General features: G+C 41.6%; 1 long non-coding RNA gene across 6 annotated transcripts; it reads right to left on the minus strand.

Annotated features, from left to right (window-relative positions):
* Positions 1 to 7,913: 7,913 nt before the first annotated feature.
* LOC124691911 lies at positions 7,914 to 13,046 on the minus strand. Of its 6 annotated transcripts, none has more exons than XR_006999205.1 (4): positions 12,206 to 13,046; positions 10,351 to 11,584; positions 10,153 to 10,270; positions 7,914 to 9,868 (listed from the first exon to the last, which is right to left on the minus strand). It is a non-coding gene; the product is annotated as an uncharacterized LOC124691911 (long non-coding RNA). The 6 variants fall into 6 exon arrangements; XR_006999209.1 differs by having other exon boundaries at positions 10,351 to 10,954; positions 11,078 to 13,046; XR_006999207.1 differs by having other exon boundaries at positions 10,351 to 10,747; positions 10,923 to 13,046.
* Between the last annotated feature and the right edge of the window lie 184 nt (positions 13,047 to 13,230).

Below are 13,230 nucleotides of genomic sequence, written 5' to 3' on the forward strand. Positions count from 1 at the left end.
AAAGAAATTAACATGCCATAGTTCCAATAAAACACTTAGAATTCACCGAATAGCCTAAAATGAATATGAAAAGCATTACTTTTCCACATAGTGTGGTTCAAAACCAACAGTAATAGGGGACTGATCATCTTCTTGGATTCAGACTCCAATTTGTATGGATATATACTGACCGTATGGATCTCCTTAGCAGCTTGAATGGTGAACTGCCACATGTGAGAGTTAGCGCTGTCAGCTCAATAAGCACGACCTGATATTGCATTTTAGACCGGCCTCTCATATAGGATATCTTGAATAATCTTCCGAATCCAATCAATAATCTTCCTGATCTTGCTAAACCGGTTTATCTGCTTGTCTTTGTTAGTCACTTGTTGCAGGAGACACTTATCAAAGTTCTCAACTCTGTATCTCCAACTTCTCGTTAAGTTGTTTAATTTGTTCATCCCTGTGATCCATTATCCACTTGCTGGTAGGAGAAAAACAAAATAGCAAGAAGGGAACAAACACAAAACAGGTAAGAAAGAACCAAGAGGGCACACTTATCAGAAACAAAGCATGTAAATGCAATGAAGAATAACATGTATATAGGCTACAGATAAATACATTGCGGTACAAGGGGAAGAAAGGAAAATACCTGACAAAGAAACTATCTCAGCGATGGCCAGCAGTAGCATTCCTGAAACAAACGAAACCAAAGTTTACTCTGTATCCAAAATATATATAGAGCTATGCTTAGAAATATGATATAGCCAAATGAAACATCACAGTAAAAAAGCACAAAAGACAGGCAAGATAGGCTGACAATAAAGAGCCAAAAATGGCGCCTAAAAATGGGAGATAGATTATACGGCATGCAATTGAATGAACCCAGACCAGCTAAGCAACAATAACACAAACCCAAAAAACAATCTTCCAATAACTCCTATCCTTTCCAATAAACAGAAACACAAGGATGTAGGATAAAATTGCGTCGCACTAAGAGTGGACGACACATTGCACAAACAGAAATATGGACACTGTGATCTTACTAAATTATGATGCACTACATCCAAAGCCACATAAACTGATAAACCAAGTATAGTAGTACAACAGTGAGAACAAACCGTCCCACTAACCATCGGCAGTAATATAATGCATTACTTTAATGGCAAACCTAGTTTGCTCTGGTAGCAAAACAATACGCACTGACTATTTATTTATATAGTATATTTTTTCCAGCTCTCATCTAACAATGTTCTTATATCACAGACTATGTGAAACAACCTGCATGGAACCAAGTGCATCGTTGCGTTAAAGTTATGCAAACCTTCACACAGATCAAGAAACAAAACTCGTTAGCGTTTAGACGCTAATGTTGTACAAGTCGGACCAAGCCATCCAACCAAATCTCACAACTGCGACCAAGCCGTCCAACCAAATCTCACAAATCTCACAATTTGATACTCCATGGAAATCCTGGAACATGTTCTACATCTTACATTTAGAGACTAATTCGAAATCATGGACATTAAGCATTAAGTACATTTAGAGACTAATCAATAACTCAGGATTTGTGTCAAAGTTCAGTGTCCTAAGGCATCAAGTACAATGGAACGTGCCGCTCTGTGGAGCGCCAAACCAAGAATCAAAATAATAACTACTGGAGAAAATAGAACGTGCCAAGTACCTAAAAATGATAATGTAGTGTACATCAAAGTTTACAGAGAAAAGTGTGTTTTTCCTCCTCAAGTCTGGAGCATATAAGAATACCAAGACATACATTTTATAAAATTTCTGGAGGGTCGTATAGAATTTATGACAAAAGAGACAAAATGCAATTGGTTCTTGAACCACCACATGACTTCACGTGGCGATAATTTTTCTACCAGATTTTAAAATTGCAAACTTGTATTATTTCTAAATATAATTTAATAGATAATACTTCCACCGATTGTATATGCCAACACTTTAGTGGCACAATTTTATTGTGTCCTTTTCGAGTTTCCTAAACCTGCTCAGAATACGTCAAAGGTTGACTAATTGAATAACGAAAAGTAATAAGTTGCTTGGCTTATATAGAATTTGGCTAGAAGAGACAGAAATGATTTTTTTTTCAATCCCCACACTACTTGATTTGGTGGCAATTTTTCCATCAGATTCCTATGTACAGAAAAGGTGCACTCCCCAAATATTAGTCAATTAAGCTTTCGGTCTCTTATGATTGATTAGACCCATTGGAAGCTAAAAAATTATTACTTGGATTACTGTTTTCAAAAGAAACAAATATATTAAACATGAGATATTATTTATCACCTCAAGTTGATTGGGACTTCACATATATACTTCAGTTAGGAGATCCAACAACAGTTTCAGTTGCCTTTAGATCCGAATTATGCAAGGAAATCACATACTCAAAAAGTAACTAAGATGGGAGTTCAACCTTTAAATCTTTAAATTACAAATGAGGTGCATGTCCGGAGCTGAGACTGAGAGCAGATCAATTTGATGTTTCCCATGAACCTGCATTTACATATTTTTGCTAATGCAATCAGATACAAAATCTGCAGTATAGGAGATAACTATTCCATGAATAATTCATGTTTTTTTTGCATCAGCATACATAATTCTTTTGTTTAGTACCCGTAGGAAAATAATGAAATGCGAGAATATAGATACAAGCAAATTTCAGTGGAGAAAGGAAAGATCCCATTTTCCACTATTGTTCAAATCATAAGTACAGAGTTACCAGCCTGGAGAGACCAGTCTTCTATTCCACTTCCAAATGCTAGACTGGTTGGCAAAGAAACTAATACTGAATATTTAGCATACTTAGCTACCGTTATTTGAGCTACACAACCAGAATGTTAAATCATAACTGCTGGTGATCTGCTGCTGCACGATTACAAATAAATCTAATTCAGGCGAGATGAGTTATTACTACTTTCTGATGTTACGATCATAATTCAAGAACATTGTGACAACAAGGAGTCATGCTTCCATGAGTACTCAAGTGGCCATGAGTTGGTTAAAAATAAGATAGCCCGGTTGAGAAGCTAATAAAGCGTATAAAACTATTAACTACATGATTCATTTCCTACGAAATTTAGAAGGCGCTGTAGAAAAAATTATACCTACCATCTGATAATGTTCACCCTCCATCCATAAACAGTTAGTTCATGGTTCAGATCAATCTACACCTGCACGAACATCACAAAGCTAACATACATGAGCCCATAGTAGTAAAAATGAAGAACTATATTTAACTTCTAGGCAGAAGATTCATATGATACCTTCAGTCCATTTTAGAGGAGAACAAAGCTCTCACATATAAACAGGAAATTTATACTTGTTAGAACAACACCCATTTTCTCTTTCACCAGGAGCTATTGGGGGGGCAGATGGACAGTGATATGTATGGAAAAATGGGCATTGATAAGATGAATAATGGGTATTGCACGTCCAAATTGGGAAAATAATGCAGTGATAACTCAGTTTCTAAAGAAAAGTAGCTCAGACTTTTTATTTAGCAAGGAGGCACCAACATGTCAGCACTATAATGGTCCCTACATATAGGATAGTGACACCAATTATATTTGTTAGAAGAATCAAGTGTATACCATACGGATGAACCCTGTATACCGCACAGAAAAACAAGACATAGAATAGAATTAGCATAAAAAGTACATCAGATTAATAGGCCATCTAATGCCGAAGTATAATTGGCCTGACTAACTATTGTACTCAGCTAAAAGCTGCAGTGAACTGGCATTTGGATGTCTAGGAATTGTTGTTAAGAGGAAGAAGGAAATATTGATCTTATAGAATTGAGCATCAGTCAGTTGTCAATTTAGTCAAAATTGCAGGATTGTCTCAAGCTGGCACTTGGTAGAGCGGTGTACTTTCCGCCTTCATGAGAAGGAAGTTCAAGACTTCAGAAATAAAACAACATCTGAGACCAGAAATTAATACACCTAACCATTGAGCCGGAGAGATCAAGTACTGGAAATGTGGGAAATTAAACACAAGAAAGGCAGAAGTTGTTTCGTACGTAGAATTATTCCAAATGTCTGTTCTAATTTGCTTCCAAGAAAAATAGAAACCAAGATCAGCAGTAGAGAATTCCATGCTAATATTCTTCTATCTAGCAATCATTAATCCTTTTACCAATTGCAGACTTCACCTTGATGTAAAAAAGGATGATACTGATGTGGTAGCACAATTTAATTATTTGGTTTCTAGGATGGACATGCTAACAAAATTGTAAGCCGTAGATAAGGTTAAGATACGACTATTTCATATTAGCCTACAACTTGCAGCTGTTTTTCTTTCTAAAACTACGGATCCTTCACATATGTTAATTGCAACACAGACTGCAGGCTGTGCACTACCAGCAAGCAGAGATAATGTATATTTAGAGAACTAATAAACCCATTCCTTGATATCCTCTCTGGTGTAATTTCCGCTCCAAGCTGCTGCAACAGCTCCGTTGCTATGAACAGCATACAAACATTAAAAGACCAGGGCCTCCCTTTCTAATGAGCAATGAATGTTTTAGACGCTGCAGTGCACAAGCATGGAGAAGGCCATGAAAGTTGCAACCAGCTAGAATACGGTGCAAGACATGAGAACAGTGACTTCTAATGGCAGAAAAATAACAAGGATCACATTCAGAAATTTACAACATGGTGAGCCTCTCAAAGCAACTTGCCTAAATGAAGTTCTTTAACTGAATATAAAACCCGAGTTTGCACTATGGTTCAAAGCATGAAGGTCACACCTTTACCTGTTCAACGAGCAAGATTTAGTGATTCGAGTAAGAAGTGATATAGTGAATAATTAGCACAATCAGCACCTGCAAAACTCTAGATGCCGATTCATAATTACCACAGATCATTCATGTACTTATTATCTTCACTTAGGTTGCACATATTAAGTGCAGAGGCCATGAAATCTGCAAGATGTGAAGAAAAATGTGCAGAGTGGGGGGCTCACTTTGGTGTGCAGGTTGAGTTGCTCGAAGATAGGCTTGAAGGATATGGTTCTCATAATACACCGCAGCCGCGGCCGCTGGATCCTCCAGAGATTGCGGAGACGCAGCTACACGGCGGTCGACTTCGACTCTCCCAGCGCCGACGCCTTCGTCGCCTTCGACTCCTCCAGCGTCGACGCCTTCGTCGCCTTCGCCTCCTCCAGCGCCGACGTCTTCGTCACCTTCGACTCACCCCGCGCCGACGCCTTCGTCGCCTTCGCCTTCCCCAGCGCCGACGCCTTCATCGCTAACGGCTTCGTCACCCTCGCCTGTTGAGCCTTTTGTGTTATACATTTCTTATTTCCCCTGAATTTTTTTCCAATTGAATAACCTTTTGTCATAGGAATCACATTAAAGACACAGCCAGGTTTGTAAGTCCTCAACTCCCTAAACCATCTGTGCTTTTAGTTTCAGTTGCAACTATCTAATAGGGAAGCACACTGAATATGCATCACAAATTACATGGGCCAGAGAGAGGCTGACCTATTATTGGAGATCAAACTGCTCATTGAACAGGTTGTGAGCAGCGGGAATAAATGCTCCAAGCCCAGGACGTAGTCAGTTTTGTGACAATAGGTGACGTTCTCCGAACTGCATTTGGAAAAATTGCATATATGCTCATATCACTGTACCTGGAATTGATTTTTTACAGAAGAATGGTGTAACACTCATATTAAATTGCAGTCCACTACTGGATGCAACAACTGAACCAAATGCAGCATAAATTAAAATACACAAAAGAAATGGACATACACTGAAGATTTACCTGTACAATTCCTTCTGATCAAGCTGTCAAGTGTCTAGCAACTTACTTAATTGTTCATCGAACAAATTAACATGCTCCCTCCCAATGTCTCAAGTAATATCCCAGAATTGGTAGTCTAGTCAAATAGGCAAATAATTCACATAGAGAGAGCTTCTCTTTGCATTCAGCAAGTTAGAACCTGGGGTCAGGTAGGACAAAAAGAAAATCAAGTTAGCTAGCCGAAGCGCAAAAAATGCAAGTGTGGAGGCAAAATCAAGCACCTCTGTGGGCCTCTTCTTCCACCTCCATCACCCTTTCTTCTTCCCCTTCCCATCTACCTCGTTATGAGCAGCCAATCACCCAAACAAGAACTGGATGCACATGCAAAAAGGTAAGATAAAATTGCCTCAAAATCTAGGAAAATTTGTGGCAAAAAAATTAATCTAGAAGGAAATACCACACAATCGTCACCCTCTCCAGCAGTGCAGCGGCCGTGCTTCTCTTTATGGAGCAGATCTGTGTTCTTTCTGTGTGTCCTCTTCCATCTCCAATCACCCTTTCTTTTTCACTTTCCCCTCTCAATCACTAGGAACAAAAAATCACCCAAACAACTGGATTCACAAGGATAAAAAGCAAGAGCGGGAGAGACAGGGATAGAAAGGGAGATGTGGAGAAATCTGGCTAACCTTGTCTCACTCTGATAGGGTTTGGTACCGAATCGTTTTCCTCCCATTGATCACGAAGATGAGGAGGAGGGCTGCGCTGCTTTTTAGGCCTACTCGTGGTCTCCGCCCCACCGCCCCACCAGAAGACCACGCTCTTGTCTGATCCCCCGCATCAGTCCTCCACTTCCCCGTGTGCTCCTCCATGGGTCAGCCATGGAACCAAGCTGGAGGAGGCAGAGCTCAAGGGGACAAAGAGCAGAAGTGTGGAGGTTGAGGATCGGGAAGAGGAAGGGAGATGGAAATCCGGAGAGGGGGTCGACCCTAGGTCGTGGAGGCTGGGGGTTGGAGACGCTGCCTGGGAGGGGGAGAAGGACGAACGTCCAGGGAGGTGGAGGCGCCAGCCGCCGCTCCCGAGGAGCTCGTGAGGAGAAAGGGAGGCGGAGGCAGAGGCCAGGAAGATGATGGCTGACAAGATCTGAAGCGGCTCACCTACTAATGGCGATGACATGGTCTTCCCAGGAAGCAACGCGAACGGGGCGGCCTGAAATCGGCCCGTTTATGGCTGGCTCGAGCAGAACGGGCGGCGCACTCCTGCTAGCCGACGGCCATCCATGGAGGCGGAGCGGCGCGGAGGCTAGGGGTTGGAAACGAGCGCGGGAGAGGAGAAGTGCGGGCGGCCAGGAGGCGGAGCAACGCCGCGAGATGCAGGAGGAGAAGAACGCGGGGGGATTGGGGAGCAGCTGCGTGCGAGACGATTGGGTGGGCTAGGGTTCGCACGACCACGACGGAAATGTCGAAACTACCCCCTATCCACCTCACGCGGAGATATATTTTGGAGGGCCGGCGCGAGGCGAAACGCACCGCCGAAACGAGCCGCAGCGACTGATGCGCGGGCCTGAGCGTCCGTAGGACCCAAACGCAGCCAGACGCGGGTAGGTAAGGGCCATTGCATGGATTTATCTAGTGTGTTCTGAGCCAACAATCAACGGACAAGATTAGCCAGCCAGGAAGATCGGACGGTTGACGTGCTTAGATCGTTGTGAGTCCCCCTATGGGGGGCATCGTTTATACCTTTAGACTAGATTTTGATGCGCGCCTTGGCGCGCGACCCCGGATGTACGCACCAATGATCGTTTTGAAATATTCTTGGTAATAAGTTTTGTTTGGTTTTACGTTAAGTTATAGCTATAATTAAATTATAGTCAAACACGTGAAACTACAAACGAAGCATCAAATGCTTATATAGAGCAAGAAAATAGGGGGATATATTACAACAACCAAGAGCTAATGGTTTTGTAAGAAGTAAAGAAAGAACAACACAAACAACATCACGTGGTGGTGAAAATAATGACACTGTTTCTTAGGTTTCACAAAACGAAGTCAATAGAGTGCAGTCAGATAAAACACACGAAATCGAGAACAAAGTAGAAAATGCTTATATACGATTTGGAAACCACCTTTCGCAATGATTTTAGTAACTTATTTGGCAACCGATCAATTAACAATGCATGAAAAACTATTTGAGTAAAATCATTCTCCAAAATAGTGCTTACAATAATAATAGATTTAAGTTTAGGTAAAATCATCAACTTATCCTAACAGGGCATATTTAAGCTAGCTCTGTTTTTCAGGGAACATGTTTAAGTTAGCTAGTTTTTTTCTTTTGACCTGGAACAAATCTATTCCATTAGACAGGCATAGCTAACTCGCTGGACACCATAACACGAACATCATCAAGATCAGTCTGCCTAGTGGCATAAGCCGCAAGGGCATGGGAATATCACGATAATTAACACCTTCAGTTGTCAAATGCCACTCACGGCTTTGAGGTGCTTGACCAGATTCTTGCATCTCATACTCTATTGTGCAGTTGCTTGTACGGCCTCGGTTTGTGGTGCGCTGTCAACTCTCCCTGCACATTAAATGTTTAACTCTATTAACCACACGTAACAAAAAGCATACTGAAATCTAATGCATATGTATACTTTTTTTAGATGAACCCAAGCTAGGTGCCTAAATCTATTTAGATACATTCACGATGAACAGCTCTCCATGTTCTAGAATTGCTAACATCTTACGAACAAAAGTTCATCTTCTTACACTGAAACTTAAACTTCATAACTAAACTGTGTATGGAGTTAGCTTCATAACTAAACTTGTACTGTGTATGGAGTTAGCTGTGAAACAAATGTCATCAATGATAATAGATTAACCCAAGCTAGGTGCCTAAATTTATTTAGATACATTCACGATGAACAGCTCTCCATGTTTTAGAGTTGCTAACATCTTACGAACAAAAGTTCATCTTCTTAGCCTGAAACTTAAACTTCATAACTAAACTTGTACTGTGTATGGAGTTAGCTGTGAAACAAATGGCATCAATGATAATAGTTTCATACCTGGAACACGCTGCTAGGAGAAATAGGTACAGTACCATGCATAGTTCTTTTAATAGTTTTAGATCTAGAACAACTCTTTTTTTCAGACCTAAAATAGAAATAGGAACCTCAGTGCTAGGTCAATGAATGGTGCGCATTGGCACGCGACCCCATAAAACTCTTGTATATGTGGGAAAATGATAATACTTTCTTAGGTTTTACAAAACCTAGTGAACCACACAAAATTACAAACAGAGTAACAAACCAGGAAACATGAGGGAATATATTGTAGCAGCTAACATTCGTTGATTCGATCGAGAGAAGCAAAAGCAAAGAAGAAACACCAAAATCATCATCAATATAAGCTGGGCATTTTCAAACCAGGAAACACGAGGGAATATATTGTAGCAGCTAACATTCGTTGATTCGATCGAGAGCAGCAAAAGCAAAGAGGGAACACAAACGTCATCATCAATATAAGCTGGGCATTTTCACAACATAGTCATTAGAGATCACTGTACCAAGGAAAGGTAAACCTAATTAGGACACAAAGAAAAACAAAACACAGATATGCAAGCAAGGTCTTTTTCATAGATAGAAATAACTGCATCGAGCCAGGAGTTGACAAAGTCTTCCTGACAGAGCCATGCACGGTTCACCTTCTCCTCCTCAACTCTCTGATTGCGTCTTATATTGTTCCAGGCATAGATTTTCAACACCGAACCACACGAAATAACCAGCTGACAACAAACAAGTCACATAGTTGTAGGCTACACCCAATCTGTAAGTAGAGGATAAACAACAAACAACAGGATGAATGGTCCCCAGTACTAAAGAGAAGACAACATGTAGCTTAAAAAACATAGGCACAGTATAAAGAATAGTACCAAGATGTAGAAACCAAACCCAACTATTATGTTCTGTCGTTTCTAATCAAGTCTGTTTTCTAATCAACGAAATCAGTAGCTGAGTACAGAGAAAAAACGAAGACTAACTTGGTTGAAGTTTTGTCAGTTGTAGGAGCAGCAGACTTGGCAGACATAGAATCCGGAGCAGGAAGCATAGGTAATTCAACCTAACACAAATATATTTGTACATAAAACAGTCAAGCCACTGGAGTGTTTACAGTATAACAGTGAATACACAAAAATTGCAAAGATAAGCAGATTATTAGCACATAGAGCTAGGCCAACCAAATATTAGTACATAGGGCCCAAGTAAAATGTTCCCCAACCAATATGTTCCATTCAGCTATTCTATCTTAAACAAATATCAAAAGCAGGTTCACCGCAAAATGCATTAATCCCTACAGGGTAATGGTAATGTCAAGCTAGTAGTTCACTCGCAACCACATCCCACCTCTTCAGTCTGAATTTGAGGGGAAAACTATGATGCAGCTTTTAACCCATGGTCAGGCGATATTTGAGTGAACAGGGCCTTCTTCCTTCACATGTGAAAGAGGCACACTGTTCCGTCGCTGCATAATATGTGAGAATGTCAGATAACGAATCAACGGGACGATGCATGTAAATGAACCAGCAAATGAAGATTCTGCACCTAGGTCCGGGAGGCTTGGAGACAGATTGCGGTGTCTAGAGAAACATCGCTTCAGAACCAACCTATTTACAAAAGATAATGTAAGCAGCTAGATATGTAGACCGAAATAAAGAAGTTCAAATAGCACAAGCAAGGGAGGACTGCAGAAAAAGAGTACATGTCTATGACACAGTAGAAAGAATATTTCATCATGACAAATAACACGACATGAAAATAACTGATCAAAAAAGAACCGGGTGGGCGCGGCTCCCTCCTGGACAACAGCGATCTCAAGCTCCACGCTCCAAGGATGGAACCATCAGCGCCCACCTCACATAGGTAGGAATGGTATGACAACCGACAGTGGGAAGCAACCAACTCCAACAAATGCAGAGGGGAATAGCAGACAACAAACATCCTGTGTCACAAAATAAATAAGCGCAAGAAGGGGACACACATGACACACCAACATAGGGAAAATCCCAGAGGCACTCTTATTAGGAATATGCTATCCACCGTCACCAACAACAATAAAGAGTATGTAAGAAAGAGCTAACTATGCACTGATATAGAACAGGCAGAGAGGTCACAACCTGATAGACAAGAAATTACGGCAGCAGATATCCTGAAACAAACAGCAAATGCAGACGTTAAGTGAAAAACTGCATGCAGGCAAGAGCAAAGGTAAGACAACACAACAAATGCAATGGAAAGCTAAGACAATCCATATATCCAAAAGCAAACTAACCTTATTTACACATAAAGAACCAAATGCAAGGAGAAACAGCAGCGAGCGGGCATCATGGTCCACAACCGAAATAGACGAAAGAATTAACCCAGCACAACCAATAGGTAGATCTCACTTTCTATGTCTATTACTGAATAAGCATCTCTTCTCAGAAGCAAGAACAAACATGAGAAGAAGACATTTTCTTATCGGCAATGAAATGTAACCAAATAAGAACAAAACTAAGCAGGAGAAAAAGCATACCACAAGCATACCGGTGCTTTTCGAGTTCACAAATGATTTACACCTCACAAAGTTTGGGTGAAAAATACAAGGGTACCAAATTGAAAATTTAGAGCAATAACGAAAGCACTACTGGCTAGAAAAATGCATCAGGTTTAACATGCCATTATATAAAACAGGCAACAAATGCAAAAAAATAGCTGAACATGCGGGGATCTGAAATAGGCAAAGAGATTTATCTGACAGGAAGACACGCACGACAGCCAACCCACAGTAGCAGCTAGCCTGGAATAACAACAATATCAAACAACATATTTCGCGATATCCAAAACTATCTCCAAAAGGCCACTACAAAACAACAATACTGTTTTAAAAAGACCAAATTTGAGAAATGGCAAGCATTCGGTGAATCGGAAGTTGCTAATATCTTCATTAGCCAACAAAATCATAACCCACAGATTAGCACCGCAAGACATCTTATTTTAATTAAAGGGAGGCGAGAAATAAATTATAACAAAACCGTGAATATCATGCTAAACTTCAGATACGAACAGCCATGTGTATCCTGAATAAAATATAGTACAAAGCAAGAAATTAATTATAACAAGATCTATGCATGTTAAAGCGAAATTAATACTGGAAAGCTAGCTAACATATCACACTTCTACAAAATCGCTGAAACAAATGTTAATAAACAACTGGCAGTATATCTTGTGCCGTGGAATTAAAGATGAAATACTTCCATTACTAATAACAGTGAGCTCTGCTCTTCTCACATGATATACTAATTCACCGGTCACAAAGAAACACCAATTAACAAGTTGGGGTTCTAAGCTAATCTGGACGACCATGAGCATCGAGGATAGTGCTCCATGACCACCACTAAGCGTTACAGAGCATACTCACCAAGAACACAAGCAGACAGCAGACCAGCAAGAGCAGCCGCGGCCAACCGACACGGAAATCCCAGCACAACGACGACCTTCAAAGACGAAACACAGAGCCATTATAAATCACGCCAGGCAGAGAAACCATTGGAAGCCGTTATAGTAAGGATAATCTAAAAGAAAAGGGGAAACGGCCAGCTAGATCCGGGAAAAGGAATACACTGTCCTCTGCCTCCAGAAACATGGGCAGTAATCGGACCAGAAAGATGCGAAATTTTTATGGGGAAGATTGTCAGATCCAACTAACTATGCTAATTTATTGGTTAAGCATCTGCCGGCCATGAAGTGGAAGAATCCAAGAGCCGAAAAAAATCCACCAGATCAGGGGAAAAGGAGGACACGGGCCTCTTCCTACAGAATACAGATATAAGGCCATCAATCGAACCAGGAAGACGACAAGTTTTCATGGAAAAGGCATCGACCGGCAACGAAACGGAAGAATCCAAAACAGACGAATCGAAATTTGATCTGGGAAGGAAGGAAGGAAGCGATTGCAGTTTGTCTCTCGTGAGGACGGTCAAGGAAAAAGGCATGGGCAAAAAAAACGAGAGACCAAAATAAGGCTGGCGAATAAACGCCCTGAATCCGTGAACGCAACAAAATAAACTCCCGGCGGTGAAGCAGCAGCTCGCCTCAACCGAACCCGCGACAGAGGGCTGCCATGGAGCAGCACCGGCCACCGACGACGGCGCGGATCGCGTGGTAGGCACGGAGAACGGGCGATCTACAGGCTGCAGTTTCCGAACAGGCGAGACGAGGAAGAGAGGACGGCGAGGGCGAAGCGGATACGGTGAGAGGAAAGTGAGGGAGGATGAGCGGGAGGATTGGAGGAGGAGGCGCTGCAGGGGATTGTGGGGGAGGAGGGGGCGACGGGATTGGGAGCTGGCGGCGGCGGCGGCGATGGGAGGGGCGCGAGGGGGAGAGGAGGACGTGCGAGGCGGGTGAGTGCGGAGCAAATGGAACGGGTCGCGCGGGCTCGTCCCC

The sequence above is a fragment of the Lolium rigidum genome, chromosome 2 (genome assembly GCF_022539505.1).
Source record: "Lolium rigidum isolate FL_2022 chromosome 2, APGP_CSIRO_Lrig_0.1, whole genome shotgun sequence".
In the NCBI taxonomy this organism is placed as follows: Eukaryota; Viridiplantae; Streptophyta; class Magnoliopsida; order Poales; family Poaceae; genus Lolium; species Lolium rigidum.